Source organism: Parasteatoda tepidariorum, chromosome 12 (genome assembly GCF_982258835.1).
Source record: "Parasteatoda tepidariorum strain Cologne lab strain chromosome 12, Ptep-v5.0, whole genome shotgun sequence".
Lineage (NCBI taxonomy): Eukaryota > Metazoa > Arthropoda > Arachnida > Araneae > Theridiidae > Parasteatoda > Parasteatoda tepidariorum.
Genome location: NC_141766.1, coordinates 66,539,436 through 66,557,915, shown reverse-complemented (window position 1 = coordinate 66,557,915; position 18,480 = coordinate 66,539,436). Strand labels below are relative to the sequence as shown.

Genomic DNA, 18,480 nt, shown 5'->3' with positions numbered 1-18,480 from the left:
CTTTTAAATATGTTAAAAAGCAACATTAAGCCGGAAATCTTGAGAAGGGTATTAGCTAGAGACCCACAGGATATGGCGGAGTTAAAAAGGGTGGCTGTGTTGGAAGAAAATGCGATAAAGATGACAGCCAGTGCTTTGAATCCTTTTGCCCAACCGTTTAATGGACAAGCAGAAAGGCAGAGACAGGAGGAGGTATATGCAGTGGAATCTACCCATAATTTAGCTGAAATATGAAATGATCTCAGTTGGATAATGAGGGTTTTCCTAAGCCTGTTGCTTTTGGTAGCCGTAAACTAAAACCTGCTGAAACAAAATATTCTGTGACGGAAAGAGAGGCTCTAGCAATTGTTTTCTTTACAAATTATTATAGGCAGTATTTATTAGGCAAACGATTTTTTATTTACACAGATCTTGCACCTTTAACTTTATCACTAAAATTTAAAGATTCTTTTAATCGAATTGCTAGATGGACAGTATCTCTGTCAAATTTTGATTATGAAATAAAGTATTTGGCTGGTAAAAAGAATAGTATAGCAGACTTCATGTCTAGAAAAGTAGAAAATTCTGAATCGGTAAAAACTAATTTGTTTATGGGGGGAAAATTGAAATTTTGAGTAATTTAGCAGATTGTACCATGGAGGAGTTAATTGAAAAACAGCAGATAGATAACTTTTGTAAAGAAATAAAAAATAATCCAGAAAAAGTAACTAAAAGTAAGAATATTCATTTTTTTGTTGATTCGGATGGAATAATTAAGTGTGTTGATGTGAAATCTAATAAGGGTAAGGAGAAAATAGTGATACCTGTGAGTTTAACTAAGCATATTTTGGAAATCACGCACGATTCGAAAGTAGCATGTCATCCGGGTATAGGAAAAACTATTCATAAAATTAAAAATTTATATTATTGGCCACAAATGGTAAAACATATTATTAATTGGATTAAATCATGTGAGAAATGTTGCGAAAGAAAGGCACATCAACCCAAAAATAAAGTTCCCTTTCAAAAAACTCCAATAGCTAATTATCCGTTTCAAAAGGTGTCATGTGATATTGTAGGGCCATTACCAACCTCCTTAAGAGGTAACAAATATATTGTAACGTTTATTGATTATTTTACGCGATATGTTGAGTCATTTCCGGTGCCAGTTGCTGATGGAGAGCACATTGCAGAAGCTCTTATGGAATTTATCTGTAGGCATGGGGTGCCCCAAACACTAATCAGTGACAGAGGATTAAATTTATTGAGTCAGGCCATGAAGTGTGTGTATGAATCCTTTGGGATTAAAAAGGTAGAAATTTTGGCTTATAGACCCAGCTCAAATGGTACTATAGAAAGATGGCATAGGTCCCTGGGTAATGATTTAAGTCAATTGGTTAATGAGAGGCATAATGATTGGGATCACCAATTGCCGTATGCATTGTTGGTATTACGCACATGTCATGACTCAACTAAATTTTCTCCTGCTTACCTTGTGTATGGTAGAGAATTAAACCTACCTAGAAAATTTTTGGATAGCCCACCACCCTTTTCTTATTCTGATGAACTTGATTTTGCTAACATTTTGCTAAAAAACTTTCATAAAGTTTATAAAGAGGTTAAAGAAAATTTAGATAAGGCTGCAGATGTTAGCATAAATCGTAGAAATAAGATTAGTAAACAAGTGTCTTTTAAAATTGACGATGTAGTTTATTGGTTTAATCCACGGGTTAAACCGGGATTATGCAAGAAATTCAATAAACCTAATTTGGGTCCGTATAAGGTGGTGGAGGTCATCTCCCCTGTGGTTGTGCGAATCCAACATATTAATCAACCTAATAATAACAGGTTAGTGCACATCGAAGACATCAGTCATATGGAAAAAAGGCTGGATTGTCTTAACACCGACGATGAGAATAATGAGATTTTGCAACCCGTTCCTACACAAAGTGAAGATATTTCTTCTTACCCTTACAATCCTAACAATTTGGGAGACAATGTAACAAACAACCAATATTTTGGAGAAATGCAACTTTCACCTACTAGGGGGAGATACAATTTAAGACCTAGACAAAATGGTAGAGTTAGACATAATTAAGTGTTTTATGAAAATGTATATATGCTCTTGTAAATAATTGTTCATTTAATCATGTTCTATGAATTGTTGCTGTTTCAAAATGAATTAAGGAGATATTTGATATTGCAAATTTAAGTGTTTTGCTGATTGAAATTGCTTGTATTAGGCCACAGATAATTTGCTTACCTGTTAAGGCAGTAATAGATATCATGGACTTATAGTGTCAAGACTACTCCGAGATATTTCATGTTAGGCAACTTATAATGTTGTGATTCAAGAATTTGTTATTTTTGTGTATATATTTCATGTGATATGAATGATGAAGATCACCGTGATGTTAAAACCCTATTTTGGGGTACAAATGTGATTATAATGTCAGCTGTGGTTGTTTAGCGCGTATTATACTCAGGAATATTTTTGTGTTATTTGTATTGTTGTGGTATTTATTATATATGTTTTGTGCTAATTTTTGTCCTGACTGGTACCAACACTTATGGTTATAATGTAATTTATTGTAATGTAATTTATTGTAATGTAATAGTATTTATTATGCATGTTTTTGTGCTAAATTTTGTCCTGGCTGGTACCATTACCTTGACACTTATGGTATAATGTAATTTAATTGGGGGGGTTGATATTTGAGGATTTAAATTTTTTTAACTCATGTTAAAATTTAAAGATAGTTTTTTTTCTTCTAAATGTTATTTAAGTTAATGAATGAGGGTTTGATTTATTTAAGAATTGAAGACATTAAATTTGATTTTTTTTGGGGGAATTTGGTTTTCTACTTATCTCGGCGCCAAGTTAAGGTGATTACCTTATTCACAGCTGAGCTGAATTTTGATTACATTCAGAGGAGGTTGAAATTAATATTTCGTTGTGGTGCTTGTTGTGAAGTGAAATAAGTTTTAGCTTGGCTATTTTTTTTAGGTGAATTTAATTATTAGGTAATTTGTAAGTTTTATATATGTAATTTTTGTTGCTCTTTTTTGTAAATTTCTTTTTGTTAAAAACAAATTTCTTTTTGGGACGGGGGTATTTGTACTGATAAAGTTCATTTACAGTTTCTTTTTTTTAAGTTTATCTTTGTGCCAATAGGTGGCAGTATGAGTCTTAAAATTTATAATAATGACAGTAAAAATAAACCTTTTTTCTAAACTTTTAATATTTTTATATAAATGTAATAATTAAGTTTTATAGTTAAATATTATAATTTTAACTAAGTATAGATATAATATAAACCTTTAATTTTATATATTTCACATTTTGGTCATAAATTTAATTTGTACTTTTTGTAATACTGTATGGTGACAACACACTGGGTTAGATGATGAATTTGATGTTTTGATATTCCTGTTGATGTTCACAAGCTGAGGAGGCGGTTGAAAAGCTCCTGGTAGAATGTTGATTATCCCAATGAGTTGATCAACTCTTTTTCAGAGTGGTGAGATCCGTTGCCTTATTGTAAGGCATATTTGCTTGTTATGTGAGTGAATAAAATAACCAGAATGTGTGCACCATGAGTTAGTGCTGGTGAGAAAAAACGCACGTGTAGTAGCCACACGTGGCCTGGCATTATAGTGGTAGTATTTCATCTACCAAACCTAATGGCTAAAAGTTAATGATGTGATATGATAAGTGTATAATCTCCAAGAAGTAATGTTAGTATGGAGCTGTATGGTATGATAACTTATATAAGGGGCAAGATGTTAGCCCATGGTAATCACTGAGGTGCATTTTTCCTGTTTGATGCTAGTCCAATAGGACAACTTTTTTCATATGTATTCGTAATGAATGTGTTATTTTTCGTAATTTTTAAAAATGTTTCTTAATCAAGTCCCTTAAGGACTTAATCCTTTTTGAAATTATTTAATAAACCCAGTTATTTAATCTAATACCTTAGATAGTATTTATTTTCTTGTTGTATGATGAGGGTGTTATTTTTTACTTTGCAGATAAACAGGTAAGGTATCCCATGCTGGAGAATCGGGGGATCATTAATAATGAATTTAGGTTAAGAAGAAAATACACAACGCGATGTTTAAATTTAGGGGAATAACTATACAAAACGGTACATAATACTTCACAACTTTTTTACGCTTTACTTAATAATTTACTTTACACATTTTTTACATTTTACTCTTTATGCGTTTATATTTTACTGTTTACTTAACTTGTTATGCTTTATACTTTTCATTATTTTTCACGCTTTACTTTTTAGTTCACGCAACATATTATTTTTCACGTTTCATTATTTTCTAATTTACTTTTTGCTTAATTTTTCTTTACTTTTCACTCTTCCTTACACTTTAAATTGTGCGCGTTACTCAAAGCTTATTTTAAATATTTACTTCAATTTACAGTATAATTTATTCTATACTATGTTTCACTTTGTTTATACACACATATTACTTTACGCTGTACTTTATATTTTATGCCCTTCTTAATAATTTTACTTGACTTTACATTCTACGCTTTAGTTTTCTTATATACGTTTTTTAAGTAACATTTTATTTTATTTTACACTTTTTTCTTTACTGTACACTTAAGCTTTAATTTATACTTTACTTAAAACTTTACGTAATGCTTAGTTTACTTGTCACTTTTACTTTACACTTCACTATTCTGTTATATTATATTTCCCTATCTACTTTTTATATTTGATCACACTTTGCCTTCTACTTCCGACTATGAGCTTAATTCTGTGCTTCGTGTGATTTACATAGTGACTTGTTTATTTTTGCGCTTCATCATTTTTTACGTTAGCCTTCACTTTTTATTTTCAACTTTTACTTCTTATTTTGCATTTTACTTCATATGTTACGTTTTATATTACTCTAGACAATATTTTGCATTTGACTTGATATTTTACACTTTACTACACCTAATCTTACTATAACTAAATTTTATATTATATGTTACTCTTTACATAATATGTTTAACGATTAACTTCATATTTTTCTATTTTACTCTTTAAATTTTATTTATATTTTGCGTTTTCTATTCTGTTTTACGTTATAATTTGTTCTTTACATTACATACAATTTTCTGCTGTATTTTTATTAACTGTACTTTATTCTTAACATACTTTTTTATTTTAAAACTATGTTTTAAGCTTTGATTCACATAACACTTTTTTCATTTAAACTTAACCTTACACATTATTTTATATTTCTCCCTTTAGTTTACTTCATAGTTTACCACATACTATATTTTATTTTACTTAATATTTCTCTTTATTTTATACTCTAATGTAAATTTTTAAACGCTTCAAACTTTGAGTTACACCTTGTCTTTCACGTTATGCTTTACATTTTACATGCTTCACCTAATATTTAAGACTTTGCGTTACACTTTTTACTTTAATTTATGCTTTACTTTTTTGTAATATAATTTATGTTTTACTTTACATTTTATACGTTAGTTTTATTCAATTTTTTACGCTTCATTTTGTGTCTTACGTTTTATTTTATATTTCCCTTTGTAGTTTATTCATTGTATTTTACCTTATCTTCTAATTTACTTTTTGCTTTCTTTTTTTTAGTATAATATTTTACTTTCTCCTTCAAATTTTTTTACTTAATATTTCACTTTGTGCTTTAAATTTAATGCGTTACTTTAAGCTTATAGTTCACGTCTTTGCTTTAATTCACACTATAACAAACATTCTATACTGTAATATATTTTCTCCTATAATAATTTTTCTTTTCTGCCTTATACGGTTTATTTTACGGTACTTTCAATTTTTCACATTTCATTTGCCGTATGATTGATTATTCTTAAAGCTTTAATTTTTAGTTTACCAATTTTTTTCCTTAACGATTTATTTCACATTTGTTGATTTAATTTATGATTCACATTCCGCCTTACTTCACACTTAAATTAATTTTTAGTTCACTCAACGCTTTTACTTTATGCTCTATTTTATACTATGCTTTACTTTCAATTACATTTTATTTTACTGCCTTTGCTTTACTTATTCTTTTAAATATATTTTACATTTTATAATATTCATATATATTTTACGCATTATTATATACTCCATGCCTTATTTTATGATACTCCATGCCTTATTCTTTTATATTATTTCTATTTTATTTACGTTTTACTCAATATTTACTCTATGCTTCTCTTATTTTAGGCTTTTCTTTACTTTTTACTTCACAAATTTCTTAACGTTTTACTTTTTATGTTACGCTTATATTTTACACCTTACTTTATTTTATATCTTATGCTTTACATTATTCTTTATTTAACTTTATATGCAATGTTTTACTTTACTGCATACTTCACGTTTTACTTTATTTCACGCCTTATATGCTTTGTGCTATTCTTTATTCTATACTTTCTACTACCCATCACTTCTTATATTTTCGGCTTTTTACTTTGCGAGTGACTTCACTTTCTATTTTGCTTTGAGCAAGTTTTACTTTAAATATTTATATAGTACCTGATGCTTTACTTTTTACTACACTTTATTCTCTGCTATACCTTCCACTTTTTAATTTTACGCTTTCCATTTTACTTAAGACATTTTTTACTTAACTTATAAGATATAAAAATAAAATATTTAGTAAAGTTTGATAATACATACTTCTAATTATAAACATAATTTAACTTTATATTTAATGCATTTTTACCAATTAATTTCATTATATTTATTGCCTTACATTACTTTTGAAACGCGGTTTGATGTGCATTTTACTTCTTTTTACTATATTTTACATTTTATTATACTTTCTACTCCATGCATTATATAATGTATTTTTTTTATATTTTACACGCTTTACTTTATACTTTACTCTACTTTTTGTTACACAAACTTATTTACGCTTTACTTTTACATGTGGCGCTAACATTTAACGCCTTACATTATTTCATATTCTATATTTTACTTTTTATTTAACACTTTAAACTATATTTTTTGCTATTCTTTAGTTTTAATAATTTTCCCCTTTTACTCTAAGCTTTACTTTTATACTTCATGCTTGACTTCATTTTTTAATTTACTTTTTTCTTTACTTTATATCTTACTCCTTGCGTAACACGACTTTATACTTCATACTTTGCGCTCAGTTTACTTTACGCTTTTACTTTAACTGATAATTTACTTTATACTACGTTAGTTCTCTACTATAATTTCTACTTTTTGTTTTACGCTTTTACTTACTTTACTTTTTATAGTTTTATTTACTTTGCTAAATATTTCACTTTATACATTCAGCGCTTTACAATAAATTTTTTTAAATTTAACGTTTTGCTTAAATTTATATTTAATGCATTACAAAATTATATATTTTGTTTTGCTTTATTTTATGATTAAGTAAAATTTTGATTTAGATATTACGCCATCTATTACTGGGACGATTCAATGAAACATTTATATCTTAAATATGTTTAAGCTACATAAGATGTTGTTGTAGTTCATTTACGTCACACTAGAGCTGCACAATGGGGTATTGGCGACGGTGTGGGAAACATCCCCGAGGATGATCCGAAGACATGCCATTATGTATTATTATTTTCCCGAAAATTTATATGAATGCTTTTTATTTTGAACACGAAGACTATTAATTTCTTTGAGTGTTAATATGACTTACCTTCAAAAAAACTATGATGTCGGCTCTTGGTTATATTTAGGTTTCCTCAAGATTTCGAAAGCTGAAAATAAAAATACCACATATTGATTAAAATTATATAAATATTTATGCAACACAATAATAGGGGTCGTTCAAACACTACTTAAGGATACAACGGGATGGGGATTGGTAATTCGCTTATATTTGTTGACAAGGGGCAGGCAGATTTCCAATTTAGGATATTTAAGTTATTAGTTGTTCATTGCGAAGAGATTTATAAAGAAATCAGGTATTTTAATCATTAAAATTAGAAACACATAATTATAATGTTTAATTTTAATGAATAATCAAAATTAGAAATTCATAATTAATTTCAATTCGTTCATAAATGTAGAAAGTTAAATCTTATGGTAAAAAACAGACTCAAAAATTTTAATGCTAGAAAAGATGTGCAGTTAATAAGTTTATTTTGCATTAATTGTTTTTCCAATGTTTTAATGGTTTCTGCATGCGATTTGTGTCATAACTACTTTCATATATAAAAAACGGGAGTTAAACATTTCAGAGAATGATCTATTTAAAGTAATTAAAGACTCTTAAATTAAATTAATTTTCCTTATTTGCTGACTTTGCATCACATTGAACAGTATGATATTGCTATCACACAATTAATATTTTAAGCTGATCAATATTCTTCGGAACCACGTTGTCTTGAAAAAAAAAATTAGATGTTTCAACTTTTAACTACTTTATTTCAAATTTATTGCTAAATTTCTGAATATAAAAAAAACCCAGAGAAAATATAAAAAAACGACCACATCCATATTTGTAAACTTTTATGGTATCTATTTCTAAATTAGATTATTTTGCTTTTATTGAAGAGCTAACTTTTAAACACTTTTTGTTGAACTGTTAATAATAATTGCACTTAGAAATATATATATACACACACAGACACACATCAGGGTTCCCACTGTCAGTAAAATTTCTTTTAAAGTGGTGACAAAATTTAGGGAAAACTAGATGATTTAATCTTCCAATAAATTTTTAATTTGAAAGAAATATATAGATGGAACTATATATTTAATTTGAAAGAAATATATAGATAGAAATATAGATTTAATTTGAAAGAAATTTACATTTTAAAATTCTAAAATGAAAGCTAAAGTTTTTTTCAGTAGAATAGAAAAATTTCAGCTACCACTATTTTATTTTTTCCATGCCGTGGGAACCCTGATAATATATCTAATCTGTAGCTTTATAAAAAATCAGAAGGAATAAATATGCTTTACTTACAGCAGAAGTCTTCCGGAATTGCTTTAACTTGATAAATCGGCATCCAAATGTGTCCGGCAGTTCTAAATTTAATAAACCATGTGCGAATTATTCAAACGGGCCCATGTCTATCGTAGTACGATGCAAAATAATCCTAAAAATCTAAAACATGTTGTATTAAAAAGAATAGCATAGCTTGTTACATATCATTAATTTCGCAAGAGCTTGAAAGCAAACTTGGAATATATAAATGTTTTAAAATTAAAATAAAGTATAAGAAGCATGCGAAATCAAATGATAGAAAGAAAATGAAAAGAAAAACACTATAGTAAAAACGGGAATAATAAACAAAATATTGCTTAAGAAGCTCAATGAAAATTAAAAAAAAAAAAACCACCATTAACAAATGAAAAAATAAATAAATGAAAAAGTGAGGAAAGAAAACCAAAAACAAAATGACACCGAGAAAAAAGGATAAAAACAATAAAAACGGAAAACAAACAACATGAAAAGATTAAAAAAAAAAACAATGCACCATGAAGGTACGAAAAGAAACGTTAGGAAAATGCGGAAAACAGACATAGTGAAAAGACTAAAAACAAAGGACCCAAAACGAACAAACAAAAAAAGAAACGGAAAGCAAACATACTAAAAAAAAGGAAGAGCAAACATAATGAATAAACGAAAAACAAACACAGTGAATAAATTGAAAATAAACACAGTGAATAAACTGAAAATAAACACAGTAAATAAATGGAAAACGAACACATTGAATAAGTAGAAAACAAACACAATGAATAAATGAAATGCAAACACAATGAATAAAGGGAAAACAAATTCAATGAATAAATGGAAAAAAAACAATGAATAAATGGAAAACAAACACAATGAATAAATGAAAAAAAAAAACCAATGAGTAAATGGAAAACTAACCCAATGAATAAATGGAAAACAAACACAGTGAATAAACGGAAAACAAACCCAATGAATGAATGGAAAACAAACACAGTGAATAAATGGAAAACAAACCCAATGAATGAATGGAAAACAAACACAGTGAATAAATGGAAAACAAACACAATGAATAAATGAAATGCAAACACAATGAATAAATGAAATGCAAACACAATGAATAAATGGAAAACAAACACAATGAATAAATGGAAAACAAACACAGTGAATAAATTGAAAACAAACACAGTGAATAAATTGAAAACAAACACAGTGAATAAATTGAAAATAAACACAGTGAATAAATTGAAAACAAACAGTAAATAAATTGAAAACAAACAGTAAATAAATTGAAAACAAACACATTGAATAAATGGAAAACAAACCCAACGAATAAATGGAAAACAAACGCAATGAATAAATTGAAAAAAACCCAATGAATAAATGGAAAACAAACAGTGAATATATGGAAAACAAACACAGTGAATAAATGGAAAACAAACACAGAGAATAAATGGCAAACAAACACAGTGAATAAATGGCAAACAAACACAGTGAATAAATGGAAAACAAAACACCACCAATAAATGAAACACACCACAAAATGAAAATATGAACAAAAAAGCACCTTGAACCAATGAAAAACATAATGAAACAGTGGAAAGCAAATATAACAATAAACAAAAATAATGATAAAACTGAAAACGAACACAATGAAAAGGCGAGAAACGAACCACTACGAATAAACGCAACTGAAGAGAAATTGTTATAATAAAGGCAAAATGTTATAAAAAATCCTGGAAAAAAACACAAGAGTAAAAAAAAAACTTCTAAAAAAAGGACAATGAATAAAAAATAAAACTCGGAAATTGTACAACGAAAATAAAACTTGGAACATATAAAACGGGGGGGAAATGGAAAACGTTCAAAAGAAAGAAATTGAACAATGGAAACAATCTAAAAAAATACAATGGAGAAAAAAAATTAAAAAATACAATGAGAAAAAAAACTTGAAGAAATAATGGGAAGAGTTTCGAAGACATAACGGAGAAAAATTGGCAGAAAAAGATACTGTGGAAAAAAAAAATTTGGAAACACAATGAAAAATTGAGAAAAAAAAATTTAAATTTAAAAACAAATTGAAAAGACTGGAAAAGTAACAAAAATTAGGAAACGCAACGCGGTGACGGAACGACTGAATTTCGTTGCATGCAGTCTGAGGCGGACGTAGAAGCGATGAATTTCGCTACCTACCTTCACTATTCGAATCAAGAACGCTTTACCAAAAATGTACGAACCAGAAAAAAATCCCGGACAAAATTTTGTCTGTTTTTAACCCGAAGAAAAAACGCATTATTAGAGTAGCTACTCTGCGATTACTTAGAATATCAAACTAAAAAGAACCTCTAAATAAATAACTTGCCTTATAATTAAGTATTATTATTAAACTTACCTTAACAAAGAAATGCACGTCTCATACCATTTTTTGAATAGATAGATCACATTTTTTTAAACCACGTTAAACTTACCAAAAGTATAACACTGTATTTAAGACTGTTAGGCAGGTACTTACATCGCTTCTTGCAACTTTTCTTTTTCTTGGTAACCTGAGGGGGGAAAATTTATGATCATTAAATTAAAATCATTACAACCCAAAGATATGGAATAGATATAGAATAGAATAGATATAGAATAAAATAGATATAGAATAGAATAGATATAGAATAGAATAGATATAGAATAGAATAGATATAGAATAGAATAGATATAGAATAGAATAGATATAGAATAGAATAGATATAGAATAGAATAGATATAGAATAGAATAGATATAGAATAGAATAGATATGGAATAGAATAAATATAGAATAGAATAGATATAGAATAGAATAGATATAGAATAGATATATAATTATTCTATCTCAATGGCTTATTTTTGTTTCCGCTTTCTTAATTATCTTAACGTTAGAAAAACTACGATGACGGAGTAGTGAATCTTCATAGTTCGTTCACCAGGAGTTGGCACTTGGCTCCACCTCCTCGGACGCAGAGTTCATTTCAGGGTTGGAGTAAGAGGAGAAACGTCCCTGCGCTTGAAAATGAGACGACCCTTCATGCACATCAAACGCAAACAGTGAATTATTTTTCAGTCACTTATTTCGCTTTATTCTTTGCTATTGTACATTCCGTAACTCAAGCTAATTAAATATATTTTAAATTTAAAAACTGCTGTTTTCCCAGAAAAATGTCTCAAAAAAGACAAACTATTCACTCAAAAGAGAAATATCATCAAATTTATGAAATATTTAACGATAAAAAAATGCACATAAAGATTGCGAAATAAATATTTTTGTTATATGATCGCCAAATAGCAACCTTGTTCAGGATTGTTCACATCATTCTCCCAAAAGTGGTGAAATTGTATCGTCGGATACCATGTGATGAAGGCGGAGCCAAGTGCCAACTCCTGGCGAACAAATCTGCAGATTGACTATTTTGGTTAGTTAAGGTGCAGAATAAAGAGTTTTCCGCATTACCATAGGTAATGTGTGTATTAATGGCTTTCTCATCGTTAAAGTTCAAAAATTTGTTTCTTGAATTCTATTAACTAACTTGATGGCTATATTCATTGACCAGATTCTAAAATAAATAAATGACATTCTTTTATTGAAGGACATTCTCCCCATGATAATAAATAAATGATTTCTGAAATTATAATAATATTCTAAACTATTTGATTCCTTTCATAATACAGTCGGACCTCTATTTAACGAAGTCGTTAAATCCCGGTAATAAGTTCGTTGCATGGAAAATTCGCTAAATAGAACTTTTGAAATACTTAAACACAAACCCTAGACATAATTAAAATAGCAATTGATACACCGTTATATTGTAAACTAGTATCTACTATTTATTTTATAAATCTTAACCTTAAAAGAAAAGTAAGAATAGAGCAAAACACTATCCAGTGTTGCACTATCACGCTACATACATTTTCAACTAAAAAAAGCCATATGTATGTACAAAATTATAGCTGCTTTTATTATATAAAGTAATTTTAAACATACATTACCGCATGCGTTCATAAGTTGAATTGCTATTGATAAAATCCGTTAATTTTGTCAGAGTTTTTCGTTTGAAATGCAAACAAAAAGGGAAAAGGATTTTACTACTGTCTCTAAACGTTAGGTGGCTTTGAATTATTAATATCCCCCATAAAATACGTTAACAAGTTCGAAATATTCGGAAATATTTTGGGAAACAGGGAAAGTGAATCTCCAAGAAAAGTTCGTTAAAAAGAAAATTAACTTCGCTATTCAGAAGTTATTTTACGAAGAAATTTCCAAAATCTTCTTGGTTCCTCGAAATTTTTTTTTAGCAAAATAGAGAAATTCGGAAAATGGAAGTTCGTTCAATAAAAGTCCGACTGTATTTCATAAACTCTATCAACTAATGTGTTCATCGATGTAACTGGATTTTTTAGATAACGAAAATAAATAATTATTATGATTTTAATTTAAGCGTACATTGCTTTTCCAGTAAAGATATTGCTTTGACTTTAACCAGTGCCTAGTAGGTAAAAAGTAGATTATGTAGGTTGTTTGAAGACTAGCTGATTATTTTTTGAAATAAAACAATATTTTGGCACATTATTGGTTCATCCTTGTTTATCTGCCCAGTAGCTAGATAATCTGTAGAATAACCGATTTCTAAACTAGAAACTATTAGAATTTTTTTTTATAAAAAAACCCCTTAAGGTGATGATTTTAAAATATATACAATAGATTATCCACTGTCTTAAATTTTAATTATCAAAGACACCTGAATGCAGTGGTTCATAAATGTTTAAAGAAAGAGGTCAGTTTACATTTGAACTTCTAATGCAGATTCTCTTGTTACCCTTCAGAAACTGAATTTAATGTCCTGCACTCACTGATGCGTTAAATTAAATTCAAAATCCTTTTTTAATAACTACCGCCGTTGAACAGCCGACCCAATTTTGGGTTTACGATTACCAATGTTCATCTCCGTGGTCTTGTAATTTCAAACCAATCCAGAAGACGAGGGAACTCTTGGATCAGTACCCCCAGAGGTATTGATTTGTTATGGGAACATGGAGGACTTTTTGACTCGACAGATTTAACATGCACCAGTCATCATTTACTACACGAGGAGTTCTTGGCCGGCAGGAATCGAATCCTCGACCTCTTGGACATGGACCCAGTGCTCTACCAACCAGGCTATCCCCCTGCCCTTCGTGTTTTGAAAAGGCTGTTGGTATTTTATTAGATAAAAAAATGACCCTCCATCAAAAGACGGGTAAACAGAATTTTGGTCCTTAACGCGCCAGTCTTATATAAGAGAGGCAGAGTCGTTGCAATTATAATATTTGCTTAAGTGATTGTGATTTGTGACGATTTATTTTGGCGAGTCAGGCTTCTCAGTTAGGTTAGAAAACAAAAAAAACTTAAATAGATTGGAAGTTGTTTTTGCAACCATTCAGCTGACACCGCCAAAAGCCTGCCTTGTTAGGCAACATACCCACTAATTATATGCATAAAAAATGACGTCATTTGCACCTACTGAAAAAGAAATACAAAGATTGCCATTAAAGGACAGAAACTTAACTTTAATTCACTACACTAATTGGAACCACAGCCAACACAGCCTATTGAAACATTTTGATTGAGTACGTGAAATTTGTTTACTGGATGAGGGGTGATTGTGGGTCCAACTAAAAAAATCCTGAAAATTTCTTGAGTAAAATTCAAAAAATTTATATCTTTATAAATTTAAATCATTAAAATTTTCAAAACATGATATTCTAAATGAATTATATGCAGCATAATTTAAATGAATATATAATGCGTAAGTTTACTTTTATCTCTAATCACATTTATAATTCTACCACAAAAAATATTTACAAATGAAAGAGATGCCAAGTATAAATTCTAGTTCTAATATTTTTTAAATAAATAAAACATACAAGAATTTTTATATATAATGTGTTCGATGATTTTTTGAAATTTTCGGATCGCGATTTACGAAAAATCCGAATTTTTTCCGGAGCACAATCACCCCTGCTGGATCAAAAGTTATTAAGTAGTATCATGTTTTATATTCTGCAATGTGTTTGATTTCCGTTCATCCCGGGACAGCTTAATTCTTTGTTTCTACTCACAAATAAAAATTTCTATTTTACCACCTGATTTGGAAAGACGTGTTATAACACGCCAAAGTGCCTTTGAAACTAAATCTTCAATGACGTGCTGTAGACGTCAGCAGCTATCATCATGGAAATAAATAGACGTTCTCGGTTCGTATATGAAAGAAATAGAAAAGATTTTTCCGTTTTCTAAAGACATTGTATTTTACACGTTTCACTGTGTGTTGCCATTGACTGTTTTGATAAACACTTACGAAAAATAAATTTTACAAAATGATTTGTCTTTAATACATTATAATTAGTTTAAGAATATTGTCAAACCTTACCTAATTTAGAAAAAGACGGAGTATTAGTGCTTTCTCAAGATTTCCTGTCATCTTCATGTTTATCTATTAGTATCAAACACAAAGCCACTCATCCACGTGAAAGAAATTCGATTGATACGACACCAACACTTTTGAGAACTGAAATTAATCTAAAATATTTATTAGTTTCACCTGAAAAATAATTTATATTAGGCCCTGAAATAAAATAAATGAAAAATTTAAAAAAGTAAGTATTGTAAACATTTTAAAGAGGTAATAAGTAGACGTACTAAAGTTATAGTCAACAATTTTTTTGTCTTAAATTTTGTGATGGAAAAAAAGTAAGAATGATCTAACGTTGTTCTTTTAAACACAAGTAAAAATGAAATTTTAACCACAAAATTATAATCGAGATAAAAATAATATCTTACAATTTAAAAAAGTTTTGATAAAACTCATACTACACTTTGTTATACATTGTAAAAAAGAAAAAGCACAATATATGAATGAATTAGATATTGAAATTTAATAAAATAGGATTGACTTTAAAATTAGCTCAATCTATTTTAGTAATTCTAAACGAAAAGAAAACAAAAATATCAAGGGTTTAAAATTTAGGGGGATTAATTATTTTTCCTCAGGGAGAAAAAACAATAAGTCTAAGACTGTTTAATTATTCGGTATCTCTAAACGTTTGCTTAAATGTTTATTTTATATCAACCTTGATAAACAGCTTATCCACAAATTGATAGAGTGGGAGTGTAATTTTTTTAAGATTATTTCGAACCTTGAACTCAGAAGACCATCAAATCTCTTCATTATCCACATTTACTTAAAATATTATCTTCTGTTTTACGGCATAAAACAGAATTTCTCGAATCAATCAAGTTAGCTTATCATTCAGAGAAGTTTTTCCATAGACAAATAATATAGGTAGACTGCTGAATTGTCCAATTAGCAGTTGGGAATAAACTGCTAAGCTATAACTGCTTAAATTCCAGCTGGGGAGAGCCGTCTGGATAAAATACATATTTTTTTGTTTATAGTTATTTAGATAGTTGTAATTAATATCTAACCGAGCTTCAAAATCATAGATTAATATTAAAGGGAGATTTGAGACATTCTATATGTGAACAAAAGTTGCTTACAGTTTTGTCAAGGTTAAAACGAAAACCTTTATTTTATTATTTGGAAAAGAAGAAGAAAAAAAACTATTTTTCGTAGCATAAAATTTCCTATCAAAATGCTTGGACACTCTAAAGTCAGAGCAAGCTTGGTGATAAATTTCTTATTTCGGAATTTAATTTGCATTTTAATCATCATGAAAGTCTTCTTTAAAATTAAAATAAAATCACATGAACTATATTCTCCCTGATTAACTTAAACGTTATGTTAATAGAATGATACATAACTGAATTCAATTAAACAGTTAAATTCTTATGATATCAGTTGATGACTAGTTGTAAAAATAAAATTTCGAAACCTCAAACTTATTGTTCTTAAATCTGTAAGCGAAATACTTTGCTTAGAAATATTCGTTCAACTTAAAATTATTCAAAACAAATATAGTTGATAGAAATCTCTATTGTTTTAAAAAATATACATAGCCGCAGTCTCTCTCTGTTTCGGATAATTTCCGCTGAACAAGTCTCCTATTATAACTCGAAAACTATGACACAAGACAATATGAAATTTAGCACATTTCTAGAGAGTTAAAGAACATTTTGGCATTACATTTGCGATTATAAATTTTTAAATTGTTAAATGTTTATGTTGAGGAATTTTTTTTTCTTTTTGCGACGAGAAATTTAGTTTAGCAGAACTCATAATCATAGATGGCCAGACAGCCCATTATGGGCCAATGTCTTCCTATGAAGATTTCTCCATAACGACTTTCGATTTATCTTTGATCTCCAAATCTGATTGCAAAGAAAATCAGACTCCAAAACTGATTGCAAGAAAATCAGACTCCAAAACTGATTGCAAGAAAATCAGACTCCAAAACTGATTGCAAGAAAATCAGACTCCACCGAGTCAGTCCACTCAACCGCGGTCATCCCCGCTTTCTTGTTCCAGTGGGTCTAAAAAGCAGTATCTTTTTCATTGTAGTGTCATCACTCATTTGAATCACGTGGGCTATCCAATTCATTCTATTTATTTTTATGTATTTAATAATTTTGGGTTGTTTCTAAATCTTGTAAAGTTCAAAGTAAAATCTCCTTCTCCAGTTATTGTTTTCATTTACACCACCAAGTATACCCCGTAAAATCTTTCTCTCAAATATTGCGAGGCAATTTTCCTCCAGGTTTTTCATTGCCCAAGCTTCAGAAGCGTAAGTCAAGACTGACCTGAGAAGAGTTTTGTAGATTAAGAACATTGTTTTTCCAGAAAGAAACCTAGATTTAATAAATCTTCTCAGCCCATTGACAGCCCTATTTGCCAGATAAGAGTCGGTGTTTCATTGCAGAAGTCATTCTGTTGTCAATAGCAATAATTGATCCTAAGTAAGTAGAACTCCTTACTGTTTCCAATCTATAAGAGTCTATTTCAAGATAGACCTATTTCAACTATTAACAAGAAAATTAGTATTATTTTTCGTAGTGACGTACACTTAAGTCTGAAAATGCGAAACGCGTTCCGTGTCTGTTTAAATTGCGTATTAGTTTTGAGGTAATAAAATAGTTTATATTGAAGGTTTTTCCGATGTAAAAGAAACACGAATCACTGTACTTTTTGTAAACATTTTATCTTAGGAATAAAAAAGGAAAAAAAAATTTGATGTATTTTTAAAAGTTTTAAATTTTGCTTAAAACATATTAAATTTTAAAATTTTATTGTTGTTTTATATTATCTCAAAAAGTAAACAAAAATTAAGTATTTCTTTCTTTCTTGGACATCTTTTCATTCAAAGTAGTGATAAAGGGGGAAGGTAACAAAGCCTCTGAACTAATACGGGAATAAAATAAATTTGATTATTCTTGCCAAATCCACCAGCAACCAATTAACGTTAATAATTCATATTCTTGTGATCAGGGGGGGGGAGGTGGTCTTTCAGAGGGAGTTTGCCTGAAGGTACGGGGGTGATGTGCGCGAACAGTCTAATCCGATTTTATCAGTCTATGGGTAATTCAAAACTCCTGAATTGAA

At 29.0% G+C, this 18,480-nt stretch overlaps 1 long non-coding RNA gene across 3 annotated transcripts in view; it reads right to left on the bottom strand.

The window, feature by feature from the left end:
* LOC147801135 (uncharacterized) overlaps positions 1-10,201 on the bottom strand; it is a 56,287-nt gene extending 46,086 nt beyond the window's left edge. The window contains exons 1-2 of one of the 3 annotated variants that reach the window (XR_015430914.1): positions 8,932-10,201; positions 7,657-7,717 (exon numbers count right to left, since the gene is read on the bottom strand). This is a non-coding gene — a long non-coding RNA (uncharacterized LOC147801135). The remainder of the gene's footprint in view (positions 1-7,656; positions 7,718-8,931) is intronic. The other 2 variants (XR_015430912.1, XR_015430913.1) reach the window with 2 other exon arrangements.
* Between the last annotated feature and the right edge of the window lie 8,279 nt (positions 10,202-18,480).